This window comes from Rhipicephalus microplus, chromosome 10 (genome assembly GCF_043290135.1).
Source record: "Rhipicephalus microplus isolate Deutch F79 chromosome 10, USDA_Rmic, whole genome shotgun sequence".
Lineage (NCBI taxonomy): Eukaryota > Metazoa > Arthropoda > Arachnida > Ixodida > Ixodidae > Rhipicephalus > Rhipicephalus microplus.
Window position 1 is genome coordinate 38,345,208 of NC_134709.1, and position 14,277 is coordinate 38,359,484.

Sequence of the window (14,277 nt, forward strand, 5' to 3'; positions counted from 1 at the left end):
TGGGTTCATGAAAGTCACGGATCTGGTTTTCAAGTGCTGTCAAGCAAGTTCATGTGCTATGAGGATGTACCGAGTTAAAATCTTGTTCAGGCAAGGCATCTGCCTTTCATTGGCTGCTTGGCGACCTCTTGTGAGAGTATACTGTGAACATGTACTATTGGTAGTGCTATCGTAAGCAGGGTAAGTGGGAACGTGCTAGCGCGAGGCAATCCTCAATACAGATGCATGCTGATTTGTGGCAGCCATTGTCAAAAACTTACTGGAAAGGGTGCTGAGGTTTCGCTAAATGACAGCACGCCCACCTCTCTACTGCTAGAGGAAAACAAAACCGCAGCTTGATACATATCACACTTACGAATATAAGGCAGATATGCCAAGAAAAACATCTCATTGTGCTGTCAATACCTTTGTGAAAAATGCCACTCTTCCATGCTTGTGTATGTTTGTCATGTAACGAAAAATGAATGGAACTTTTAAGAGCGGCTTTTTGCAGCACTGTAGAGTGTGGTAATAGGCCAGTGCAATATAAAGCTCGTGTCACATTTCAAGCATTGTAAAGACGTATGTGTGGTGAGAGTAACTATTCAGGAAAAAACATTGTACTTTCCACTTATTTTTTACAGTTCTATCCGAGTATGTCAAAGGCTGTTTGCCATATTCTCGTATGTACTACATTGTGCTACATTTGTACTACATTGTGAGTATTCAGGACTATAAAACTCGCTTGTTGTATGTCATTACAGCTCCTCAACCTATGCGACATGCTGCAGTCTTTGTTTGCAATGGGAGAGGAGACATCGGTCCACATGCATAGCATTTTCCTGCTAGCACTGGAAAAATTTTTTAGGAGCGAAGCTCCTTAAGGCGTGGGCTGTGCGTCCCCTGTATGTAGCCACCTCTCGTTCAGTTCTAAGTATTACGCTAGCCACCGCCCGATCTAAAGGGTACAGCCATATCCATCCGTCCATCCGTCCGTCCGTCCGTCCGTCCATCCATCCATCCATCCATCCATCCATCCATCCATCCATCCATCCATCCATCCATCCATCCATCCGTCCACCCGTCCGTCCGTCCGTCCGTCCGTCCATCCGTCCATCCATCCGTCCGTCCGTCCAAAAGATGCAAGATGTTATAAACTAGACGGCGGTACGTGTAGTTGATTATGAAAGATGCGAGGTGTTATAAAATAGGAATGATGCCACATATGGCGCGTGTAATCGTTCGATATAGTGCGGCGACGTACGCTAGGGGGAGCGTTGCAATAAAATCGAGTGGGCAAAATGTACGGAGGATTCATGGTTTACCAGGTTTACCTCCGGAGCTTCGCCCACTCATCATCATTCACTTCGTGGATATGGCGGCATTTTTTTCTGGTTGACATTCTCTTGACACTGCCTTGCATGAGTCTCTAACTTAGAACTATACGATCGATGACAATGCGAATATCCTTTGGCAGTGTGCAATGTTAGGTGAACTGGTGCATAGCTTAATATTTCTGGGGCAAACTGAATACAAGGAAAGAGAATATGGGCCAAAAAGGCAGTATCCCGCCAAATCTCCTTTGTCCCTCCCAAGTTTTAACCACAAGTCTTTTGTTGGAGGGGCGATGACACCGAAGTTTCCATCATAATCTTTGTTATGTAGACTTAATACTTGTACATTCACAAACATGCTGGCAAATATGATGCGCCTTGTCCAGCACCTACTTGAAAGCTGATTTGTTATATGAGCAGATTTGGGTGCACGTTAAAGAACCCCAGGTGGTCAAAATTTCCGGAGCCCTCCACTACGGCGTCTCTCATAATCATATGGTGGTTTTGGGACGTTAAACCCCACAAATCAATCAATTTGTTATATGAGGAAGTATACTGAACCTGGCAACGTTGATACTCTCATGAACTGACATAATGAGCTGCTTGCTTTGAGAGTGTTTGCCTTCCGATTAATTCCGGTGAATGGTTTTGTTCTGTAGCCAGCTGCGCATGCCATCGAGAGATTTCAGCTTTGCTCAGCTTGGTATTGAAACTGAACAGTTCTCAGCTGCTGAAGCTTTCCTGACCAACTAGTTTGCTCTGTGCAGCACATGACGTCAGACTTGCCGTGGCTAAATAGCGGTTGCTGGTGGTCTGGCAGTCTTGGAAGTTTATAGCCAACAACATCAGGGCTTATCTTGTATTAAAACATGCTTTTACAATCGAGTTTTCATGTATCTGCAGGTACAATACGCTCTCTACTTCGGAAAACCACGAATGGATCGGTGACAGTGACATATCCCCTTTCAGACAATCGGGAACAGGTCTTAAAACTTCGTACAATGTTAGGCTTGGTTCCCATATGGCTGTGCTGACACATGTGGGCTTTTCGTGACACTTCCACCCAGTGGCTCGAAGGCTACGACATTGCACCGAACAGCATCAGTACCAAGGCCGCAGTGGTTGTAAATTTAGGCGCACAACAGGAACTCCATGTCCAACCTGCATGTGATCTTGCTGTCGTTTTAGAGAAGAGAATTTCAAATTTTCCTTTCTTCTGGTGGACTACGAGACGTGTCGATGCAGTTTCGCAAAGGACACCTGCACCGTAGACTGAGAAACGGGGACCTTGCAAAGGTTTGCCGCCAGCGATCTAGAAAGAACAAATGAAATGGCCATCGCTGTTGCGAGCTTCGTCAGCGGCACCAACTCGGCAGGTGACCCCATGATGGGCTGGCAAGAGTGGAGCATGTTCACAATATATTGCTGCTCACCATAGTTTCCTAGCACTGTGAAACTTTTGAAGTTTGCATGGTAAATTAAAGGAACAATGACGAGCTTAGTCCTTTTTTTTTTGTTGCAAGAGGTAGCTTTCTTTTCTTTATTCATGAGATACTCCGCAGCGCCCAATGGCGTTACAGCAGGGAGACTGAATCAATGAACGAAATGCAACTTCGTTTCCACCCATAATGCAACTTTGTTCGCTCATAAATACATCTTTGTTCACATTACAGCGTGGGTTTACAGAACATCATTCAATAGGTAGCTTATAACCCAGTTATCACAACTGGAAACATAGTTTGTGTGAGTGGACAATGGTTCTTTATTTAAAGATGCCGTTAGCGAGCCCTGTCGCATGTTCGATTTCAAAGAGCGCAGAGCTAGGTAGGAGCAGTTTCAGTGCCAAAGTAAACGCACCTGGCCACACGACCGCGCGAACTTGTGAAGTATGGGCTGCATGCACGAGAACTTGCGCTGAAAGCAAGCACAGCCGGCACATGCAAAGCCGCAGGCACGGAGGAAGAAATCGCAGGTAGCACAAGGTGCGTATCAGCAACCATCCAGCACAGACTCTTGATGTAGGTCCGTTTACATTGCCATCGCGTTGATGGAGCGAGATGCGGAGCCCCTCACAACGCGGACGTCACGTGGCATGCATTTTAAAATTGATTTCAAGTGTGTTCTAGGCTATACTAAGCCCTTGATATTTTGTAGATGTTGTGTATGTCTTCACATAAATCGATCTCTTTCGTTATCTCACTTTTTAAATTTTTTGCCAGTGCTCCTTTTTAGTGCTTATAGCCTCTCCTTGCACAAGGAGCTTTCATTTATGCTCTGGCTACTTAAGTGTACCATTACATTAAACCTGTTTAAGATGCACTTGTCTAGACTGTCTATAAAGGCTTCAAGTTACTGCAATTTTGTGCCGAGGTTATCGAGACTGAACTTGAGACAAGTAGAAGTGCTAAAATAAGTTAGTGTATTACAGCAAATAATTGCAATTAGTCTAATGTAATTATTGTGCATTCAGAAAGTCTACATTTGTCTTCCTAAACTAAATTCAACGATCCACTCAAATAATATACGATGATAATTATATGCCGGGAGTAAAAACTTCCAAGAAAACCGAAAAACTTTCTCAAAAGTTTTAAATATCTGTGTCTTTAATATTCAGGAGTGTCAAGTTCCTGCATCATTTATAATGAAGGTTGTGCATGTGAAACTTTTTACCAGAGGGTGGCACGGGACCTTTGCGTGAGGCTGCTGCTGAATAACAATCCCTCATCTGCTAGCGTAAGGTGTAAACTCGGCCGGGTGAGGCCCTCGCTATGAACAAAAGGAAAAATTTCAGAAGCTCATCTCTTTGTTGGGCACTACCAAATGAATCAGTTAGTCAGAGGAAAGCATAGGGGATATAGTCTTTAAGGGTGCTGTAGTATATATGATGTAAAGTAAAAAAATTGGTCTCTTTTGGTGGTATGAAAGCCCACAACCATTGAATACAACGTTCTACCATTGAAGCGTACAATGTTCTACCAACGGGAGAATAAAAGAAATTTCGTGCTATCAGCCATTCTAAGGCGAAGCAGTAATTCAGCAGTTTCAAATATTTTGTCCTACTGTGAATTATCATTGCTGTGCGTGGTAAAGGAAAGACGCCGTAAAATCTTATTGTTCTTTTGCAGGTTTCAACATTCGATTCTATGCAGTGGATGATACGTCCAAAGCCGCCTCGCCTTCCATGTCTGGCCTGTTCCTCTCGGATGGGCTGGGTAATCCTCGGGATACCCCTGTCCAGCGGCCATGGTCTCTCCGTGCCCACAAGCATTCGCCTCCCGGTTCGTGCATTTTGCTTGCCGAACCGGCATCGCCTTCTACATACGGCCCGTGTCTCCAGTTATCCCCAGGGCAACCCTCCAAATACCTCCTGCAGCCATGGTGCCTCTGTGTCCACAAGGGTTCACCTCCTGGCTCCCGCCTTTTGCTTACTGAACTTGCATTGCCTTCCACATCTAGCCTGTGCCTCTTGGATGGACAAGGCAATTCTCCGGATACCTGCGGCCGTGGCGTCTTTTCGTCTGCAAGGATTAGCTTCCGAGATTATGCCTCTTGCATATTTTACTTGCGTATTTTCCCTACCTGTGGCTAAGATTTATTATTGCTACATCATTTGTTTGATTAACAGTATATATCAATATGCAAATATATTGTCCATTCTAATCCTTAGTTCTACCATACGTCGTCTTTGCCCAGTGAAGTGTGAATTGCTAAGTAGCTACCATACTTATGTCCAGACTATACTTACAGCTTCCGGAACTGTAGTTTATCAAGGATTTCTGCAGTTCTGATGGTTTGCGTTGTTTCCGTTAAAAAAATATTGCGGTTGCCGAGATTTGTTCAAATAAAATGCACATTCTATGTCATTTTTCCTAATTAGTACTCTCTGGTATTCAACTGGTAGAGCACTTTTCAACATTTGGGGTTGCCATACTAGTTAAGGTGGCAAACAGTGTGTTCCTTTATAAATGTCATTCATAGAATAGTTTTAAATATTGGGATGATGCATTGCTAAGATGCAAAGGTACATTAACAAAATTGACAGCCAAATAAAAATTCAACTAATGGAAGCTCTAAGATATCTCATTGAACACGCGATGCTGGTGGTCCATTTTGGGGAGAAAGCTCGTTTTCATGGCAAGATACCTGCAGCTTAAGAACAACATTTAGCTTGTCCTATGCAGCCCCTTATTAAATATTGTCGATTCCTCTACCTATTGCTTCAAGTTTTAACTGTGAAATGTCAGATACTGACGTTCAGTGGGCAAGTTCATAACTGAAGTTGCAGATGCGATCTCTCTACTTTGAAAATGCATCTCTGCTATGCCGCAGTAGGCGTTGCACAATTCTGCCTCGTGTGCCACAATTCTCACTTGTAAAGCGTTGAAAGCGCGTCTGCCTTTTGCGACTAGACGTACCTGAAGGTTTAGTCACGCGGGCCATGCTTGATGTCTCACAGCTCTTTCATACCTGCTCGGATCATTCACGAACTGAGTAACTTTAGTTCTACACTAAAATGAAGATTCTGGTATTATGAAAGGTTTGAATAAAGTTCATCAAGATAAGTTGGTGGTGTAGAAAGCTGACAAACAAATAAGGTGCTGGAAGTAATGTTTCCTGGATATGTCCCAGAATCGCTCGAATACATTGGCGTGTCCACGGAGAAGCTTTTACAAAGGTGAGTTTGGCCACACATCGGTACTGTCACCAACACAGAATGCCACCAACAGAGTATCTCTTGCCCCTTTAGCACCCTCTCTAGCCCTACCTAAAAGGAAACATAAATTTTCTAAACTGTGCACAAGTTCACAGACTGTGTGACCCACTGAAGGAGCCCCTTGTACAAATTTTTTTTTTTGCCGGCTTCAAGCATTTTTGTCAAAAAACACAGTGAAACATCTTCCAGGGCGGCTCAGTGGTTAACGCCTTGCTTTCACGACGCAGAGGTCCCACGTTCGATGCCGCGCAGCGGAGTGCTTTTTTCTGGATTTTTTTTTCTTTTTTGCGTTTTTATAGATGTATGTATGGTGAGTGACACCCATGCCCGCGGCAAAGCCAGCCGAGAGTGTTCATGTAATTGCTATCGCAATAAAATGATCAGGATAGCGTCGCACATTTCAAATTTTCCTCTGGCCTGTCTGCTATTCGGAGGTTGTTCATCAAAATAAGCGGCATTTAGAGGCTTGTTTGATAAGAGGTTGTGGGCTCATTGTCGCATATACTAATTACCTTGAGGCCATCAACGCACATCTTGTATATTCATTGCGCCACGTTGCTGTACAACGGCTTAAAACCGGCACCATTAGGAAGTTGTTTAGGTGGGGTCCGGCTATACATAGCTGATCGCAAGAATAGTCTTTTTATTTCTTTTAACCTTGAGCGCAAATCATGGCGAAACCACGTTAGGCTTAGGCTAACAGTAAAAAGAGCCAAAACATTTCTATTTGCTATCGGCTGAATAAAGCCCTGTTAAAACGACCTCTGAGAAGTTCCGGTTTTAAGCCTACTCTGTTTGTTGCACGTTGGAAACAAGTAACAAAAGTTGATGCCCTTATCAGCCATATTAAGCCCAAAATTTTATCTTAGACCACACCATGCGTTGATAGAGATAACTGCGTACTTGGTTCGGCTTCTTGTTGCGATACATATCGGAGAAGTGTAGGATATTTTTAAATTTCGCGACACCGCACCCATAATGCATGAAGTGTAAGTAGTTCGCTTCTCCTCAATACAGCCCGTGGAAATTTTTTTTTGCCTAATTATGACACCTTTGGACGAAGAATGAACAAGACAGCGTCGTGCAGTTTGAATTTCCCGTTTCCATGTCCGCTCTGCGGAGATTTACACAAAAAACTTTATCAGAATAGGCAACATGTAGAGGTTTGTTTGGTTAAAGGCACTGTGCTTATAGTGGCGTAGATTAATTCCGGCTAAGCCACTACCATGCACCTTGTATACTCTTTGCGTAAGCTTGCTGTACAATGGCTTAAAACCAGCACCACTCGGAGGTCGCCTAGAGAGGGCTATATATAGCCAATGGCAAGTATACACCTTGTATGACTATTCACTTTAAGCTCGAGAAGTGTAAAAATCACGTTAGGCTTAGCGTCAGAGGAAAAAAGTAAAAAAATTATACTTGCTATCGGCTATATACCACTGCATAAGCAACCTCCAAGCGCGCCGGTGGGTTCATTCGCAGACGCACACTTTACCCAGTAAAGACAGGAGGTGTAGCTCAGCGGCCTCGGTGTAGCTAATCTATACAATAACGAGCGTAGTAGTACCTTGAATAAAACAAACCTCTATGTGCCCCATTTCAAATCTGGCGTTTCTGGCACAGTGAGTCCACAGTGGCACAGTGGCAAGTGCGTGATCGATGCAATAAGTACGACCTACTCTACTGCTGACCTGGCCAGATGGCGAGGTTACGATGAGACCACCTATAGCCACCAACGGCTATAGGTAGCAAAGTGATAGTATTTACCTTATAGGCTAGGTGGCGAGAGTGGCCACCCAATCTAGAAGGCACAACCTCTACATCCATCCAACTATCCATCGAAGTTAACAACCCTGCCTAGCACCACCAACGGTGAGCGTTAGAACGAAAGTGGGAACACTCGCTCCCGTAGGATACCTGCCATGTGGACAGGTCAGGAGTACAGTAGGGCTTGTCTTATGTCATCAAATAGCGCAGTTTTGTGGACTCAATCTGCCAGAAACACCAGAAAATTTGGCAAATAGAGGTCTGTTTGATTAGAGCTACTGCGCTCGTCATTATATAGATTAGCTACGGTGAATCCGTAGAAATGCGCCTTTTGTCTTTACTGTGCAAAGTGTGTGTCCACGATTGACTCCACCAGCGCCACTTGGAGGTCGCTTAGCCACGGGTATATATATCCGATGACAGGTATAACATTTTAACTCTTTTATGTTCTGACGCTAAGCCTAACACGTTCTTTTTTGACTTTTTGAGCATAAAGCGAAAAGTTATAAAAGGTTTACGCTTGCGATCGGCTATATATAGCCCTCACAAAGCAACCTCCGAATGGTGCTGGTTTTCAGCCATTGTACAACAACCTCATGCAAATTATATACACGTTGTCATAATATGTGCTGCGCGGACGCGAAACAGAAACTAAAAAAACGACAATAGTGTGCCGTGCGGGGGCGAAGAGGATATGATGTGTGCGTGTATGTGCCGTGCGGTGCCTACGAGGAAGACGACAGCTCGTGAGGCGCGGGCTCGAGCGTGCGTGACCCGTGCCTTCGGCAGTGCGAGAGGTACGTCGTTCGAGGCAGGACTACCTCGTTGGGCGTCTGGCCCATAGGTACGACCCAGGCCACGTCGCGACACTCGTACTAGCCGAGTGGACAGCTCAGCCTCCGCTAGACGACCGGTCTAGGAGAGCTGGCGCCAGGTTCCTGAACCTGTCCTTGTCCCGCTGGTCGTGGAGAGCTGACGCCGGGTGCCTGAACCTGCCCTTGCGCCGCTGTTCCAGGAGGGCTGGCGTGGGTTTCCGAGGCGGACTGCAGGTGCTCAAGGGCACAACTCCCTCCCGCCGGAACACTTGGGTCGTCGGCTCCAGTTAGTCGACAGTGGCGCTGAGCCACTGGAGTTCGACGCGGCGACCCTGCGTCTCCCGACTTCGTCACTGCAGGTGACGACGCCGCCCAACGTCGACTTCGCCACTGAATGGTGCCGACGGGGCATCAACGACGGCCCAGGCTACTACCCCGACGACCTGAACTGTAGGCCGAACGTTCTACTTATTCATTTAGTTTAGCCGCGTGTTTTTGTGTTAGGAACTTCGTAATGTGTGGGTTGTCCATGTGTGAAGGGTACAATAGAAGTTGGACGTGTGTTTGTGCACTGGCGTGCTGTCTGATTCTTTCTGGAGCGGTCCTGCCCCTATAACATCACAAACTGGCGAGCCTGCCAGGATCCGCTCGTTAAACCAGTGAAAGAAGACAGTTTCGCTCGAGGCAGACACACGTTCAGACTGCACCATGGACTTGGAAAAACTCGCCGCTATAGGGCTCCAACTAGGGTTCTCGGGTGCAGAGTTAAACAAGTGGATTGAGGCCCAACAGGCTAAGCTAAGGGATGAGAGAGCTGCAGAGCGAGAGGCAGCCAAAGAAGCTGACGAGAGGCAGCGTGAAATTCTGCAGCTTAAGCTAAAGCTTCAGGAAGGAGCTCAGAATATGCCTGTAGCAGCTAATGACGCTTTGACTGCGCCCAGCACCTCCTCACCCCTCAATCCGCAGAAGTTACTGCCTGTATTTGACGAGAAACGCGATGATCTGCACGCGTATCTGCAGCGATTCGAGCGCGTAGCCACAGGACAGGATTGGCCGCAAGAAAAATGGGGTCTCGCTGTTAGCCTGTGCCTAACGGGTGACGCGTTAACCGTGATAGGCCGAATGACTGCCGCTGATTCGCTGGACTACCAAAAAGTAAAGAAAGCTCTACTGCAGAGATTTCAGTTTACGGCTCAAGGCTACCAAGATAAGTTTCGGAAAGCACGAGCAGCAGATGGTGAAACTGGACGACAGTTAGCAGCAAGAATTACCAGTTATTTCGACCATTGGATAGACATGGCAAACGTATCCCAAACCTATGAAGGTCTAAGGGATCACGTAATCTCTGAGCAATTCTTGCGTTGTTGCCATCCAAAGCTGGTTGTTTTCTTAAAAGAGCGAGAGTGCAAGTCACTAGATGAACTCGCTAATTTGACGGATCGCTTCCTTGAGGCGCAGAATTTGACTAATATAGGAAAAGGTCCTGACCCCGCGAAAGAATCCAGTGGAAAGCCTACCGAAGCGTCGCGGAAACCGCAACTCAAGTGTATCCTGTGTCATCGTTTCGGACATTTGGCTCCTGACTGCCGCAATCCACCTAAGCAGATGCTGAAATGCAAGTTGTGCGGTAAAACGGGACATGTCACAGAAACTTGCCGAAACCAGCATGGGAACAACAAACCGAGTTCTTCGTGCGCATTTAGCGAACCTGACTCTGCCCGGGCTGGTGCTAGAAAAACAGCCAAGCGTCCCGGAGGGAAGATTCCTTGCTCAAGTCACCACGACGACAAGAACGTGCAGGGTACAATACGTTTCCTGGCCGACGGGATGCCAGTGGTCGAAGGTCTGCTGCTAGGAAGAGAGGTTCGAGTCTTACGCGATACGGGATGCAACACGGCAATCGTCCGACGGGAGCTCGTTCCTGATGTGTGCCTGACAGGCAAGAAAATCAGTGTCGTTCTCCTAGACAGGTCAACTAGCCATCTCCCGGAAGCTATTGTACAAGTCAACACGCCGTACTTCACAGGGATGCTGAAAGTGGCTTGTATGGATCAACCCCTCTATGACCTTGTGCTGGGAAATCTTCCAGGCGTCAGAGGACCATACGATCCAGATTCTGACTGGAAGCAGGCGACTCATACCCAGGTGGATGAGTTACCTGCGCAAGCACACCCGACCAAGTCACCTGTCACCTCAAGATCTGCTTCTTCAAGCGTGGCAAAAACCAAAGCCAATCAACAAGGTCAAGAAAATATCAGGCCTTTGTACGTGTCAACAACGCTCTTACCTGACGTTACCAGAGCCCAACTCGCCGAGGAACAGCGAAATGACCCGACACTCAAAGCTGTCTTTGCTAAAGTGAATAAAGAGTTCAAATCGGGAAAGGGCCACTGTTACGATTTCATCGAAGATAAAGGATTGCTTTATCGACGATACCGCCTTGCCACTGGCAGGACGTTTAAACAGCTGGTCACTCCGAAAGCGTTCCGGGTAGGCATACTGGACATTGCTCATGGCAGTATCATGGCGGGACACCAAGGCATCAAAAGAACTACTGATCGTGTCCTAGAAGAATTTTATTGGCCTGACCTGAACGGAGACGTAAAGCGCTTTGTCAAGTCTTGCGACAAGTGCCAGAGAACTACCCCTAAAGGAAAAGTTGGAGTCGCACCACTAGGCAACATGCCTCTTATCCGGACACCTTTTGAAAGGGTCGCTGTTGATTTAATCGGCCCATTTTCACCAAGATCGGACCGTGGGAACCGATATGTTCTGACACTTATCGATTTTGCGACTCGCTACCCTGACGCTGTAGCATTGCCCGCAATCGATGCAGTTCACATTGCGGAAGCACTCATCGAGATTTTTTCCCGCATCGGCTTGCCAAAGGAAATCGTCACCGACCAAGGGGCAAGTTTTACCTCAGAATTAATGAACGAGGTTAGCAGGCTTCTCTCCGTGAAGATGCTAAAGACAACCCCATATCATGCGATGGCGAACGGTCTCGTGGAGAAATTTAATGGCACCCTGAAGACAATGCTAAAGAGAATGTGCCAAGAGAGACCTCGATCTTGGGACAGGTACCTAGCTCCGCTACTCTTTGCATATAGGGAAGTTCCACAGACAAGCCTCGGGTTCTCTCCGTTTCAGCTCATTTACGGCCGCCACGTCCGAGGACCGCTAACCGTGCTGAGAGAACTGTGGACAAATGAGGGGCTAGACGCAGAAACGCGGACGACTTACACCTACGTCTTTGATTTGCGCAATCGCCTAGAGGAGACTTGCAAGATAGCCCATGAACAGCTGGAGAAGGCTCGTGTGAAGCAGAAAACCTATTATGACAGGAAAAGTCGCCCTAGAAAATTATGCCCAGGCGACAAGGTTTTAATTCTGCTCCCGACTGACTCCAACAAGCTGTTAATGCAGTGGAAAGGGCCGTTCCAAGTCATCGAACGGAAAAATGATGTCGACTACGTCATCGATGTGTTTGGGAAAAACAAGATTTTTCATATCAACATGCTCAAAAAATACTTGAGTCGCGCATAACTGCCGTTTAGGTAGCAACGTGGTTCTTAATACTACTAGCCCTCAGTCGTGAATAGTTGACTCCTAGTTGCGACATAGCAACCCTACTTGTACGGTAGTTTTCCAACCGAACTGTAAGCAGCCTTCTGTGAACATTCTGCTACTATGTACATGCGACCCATAGGACAATGCAGTGCAGTGCAGGGACCGTGCAGTGACCGTGCAGTGCAGTGACCATTCGTTCGCCCCGCGCCCTTGTAGTAGAATAGTTGCAAACAACTTTCTCGGAAAAGGGGGTGATGTCATAATATGTGCTGCGCGGACGCGAAACAGAAACTAAAAAAACGACAATAGTGTGCCGTGCGGGGGCGAAGAGGATATGATGTGTGCGTGTATGTGCCGTGCGGTGCCTACGAGGAAGACGACAGCTCGTGAGGCGCGGGCTCGAGCGTGCGTGACCCGTGCCTTCGGCAGTGCGAGAGGTACGTCGTTCGAGGCAGGACTACCTCGTTGGGCGTCTGGCCCATAGGTACGACCCAGGCCACGTCGCGACACTCGTACTAGCCGAGTGGACAGCTCAGCCTCCGCTAGACGACCGGTCTAGGAGAGCTGGCGCCAGGTTCCTGAACCTGTCCTTGTCCCGCTGGTCGTGGAGAGCTGACGCCGGGTGCCTGAACCTGCCCTTGCGCCGCTGTTCCAGGAGGGCTGGCGTGGGTTTCCGAGGCGGACTGCAGGTGCTCAAGGGCACAACTCCCTCCCGCCGGAACACTTGGGTCGTCGGCTCCAGTTAGTCGACAGTGGCGCTGAGCCACTGGAGTTCGACGCGGCGACCCTGCGTCTCCCGACTTCGTCACTGCAGGTGACGACGCCGCCCAACGTCGACTTCGCCACTGAATGGTGCCGACGGGGCATCAACGACGGCCCAGGCTACTACCCCGACGACCTGAACTGTAGGCCGAACGTTCTACTTATTCATTTAGTTTAGCCGCGTGTTTTTGTGTTAGGAACTTCGTAATGTGTGGGTTGTCCATGTGTGAAGGGTACAATAGAAGTTGGACGTGTGTTTGTGCACTGGCGTGCTGTCTGATTCTTTCTGGAGCGGTCCTGCCCCTATAACATCACACACGTTATGCGTTATTGATTTAGCAGTTATTTTCTATGCAATTATGAGTACTTTACCTTTAGTCGAACAAATCTCTTTTATGCCCCTTATCGTGATGAACTTTTCTGTCCGAATATCTGCGAACCGGACATGGCAGTGGGAAATTGAAACTGCACACCGCTATCTTGTTCATTTTTGGTCCGAAGGGGTCAAAAACGGGCAAAAAAATTTTCCCACGGTCTGCATTGAGGTGAAGCCATCCACTCTCCGTGTGTTGAATTATGGGTGTTGTGGCGCGAAATTTAAAATTACCTTGCTCTTTTCCGCTATGTAACGTACCAAGAAGCCAACCAAGCACGCAAATAACTCATTCAGCGTTTGGTGTGATGTCAGACAAAATATTGGTCTTATCGGGGCTGATAAGGGTTTCATTTTTTTTTACTATTTTTCGCCATGCGATGCGGTGAAGCCAACACCGAGGGAATTTTCATTTAACAATGTAAGCTATTTTTAATTTCGCGCTACCGCACCCATAATGCATTACAGTCTAAGCGGTTGGCTTCTCCTCAATAGAGACTGTAGGAATTTTTTTTGCCCATTTCTGACACCTTTGGACGAAGAGTGAACAGGATGGCATAATGCAGTTTAAATTTCCCGCTGCCATATCCACTCTGCCGAGATTTACACAGAAAAGTTAATCAGAATAGGAGCCATGTAGAGGTTTGTTTGAGTAAAAGCACTGCGCTCATAATAGCATGGATTAATTACGGCTAAGCTCTTATCTTGCCCCTTGTATACTCTTTGCATAAGCTTGCGGTACTATTGCTTAAAACCAGCACAACTCGGAGGTCGCCTTGGGAGGGCTATATATAGCCAATCTCAAGTACATAGCTTTTGTGACTATTCGCTTTATGCTCAAAAAGTGTAAAAACTGCGTTAGGCTTAGCGTCAGAGGACAGAAGAGTAAAAAGGTTGTACCTGTTATCGGATATATATACCCCTGCCTAAGCGACCTCCAAGCGGCGCTGGTGGGTTCATTGA

The 14,277-nt window shown here is 47.0% G+C and overlaps 1 long non-coding RNA gene across 1 annotated transcript; it reads left to right on the plus strand.

The window, feature by feature from the left end:
- The first annotated feature begins 3,307 nt into the window (after positions 1-3,307).
- LOC142774690 (uncharacterized) lies at positions 3,308-5,186 on the plus strand. The gene is made up of 2 exons (XR_012886498.1): positions 3,308-4,591; positions 4,651-5,186. It is a non-coding gene; the product is annotated as an uncharacterized LOC142774690 (long non-coding RNA).
- Positions 5,187-14,277: the final 9,091 nt, after the last annotated feature.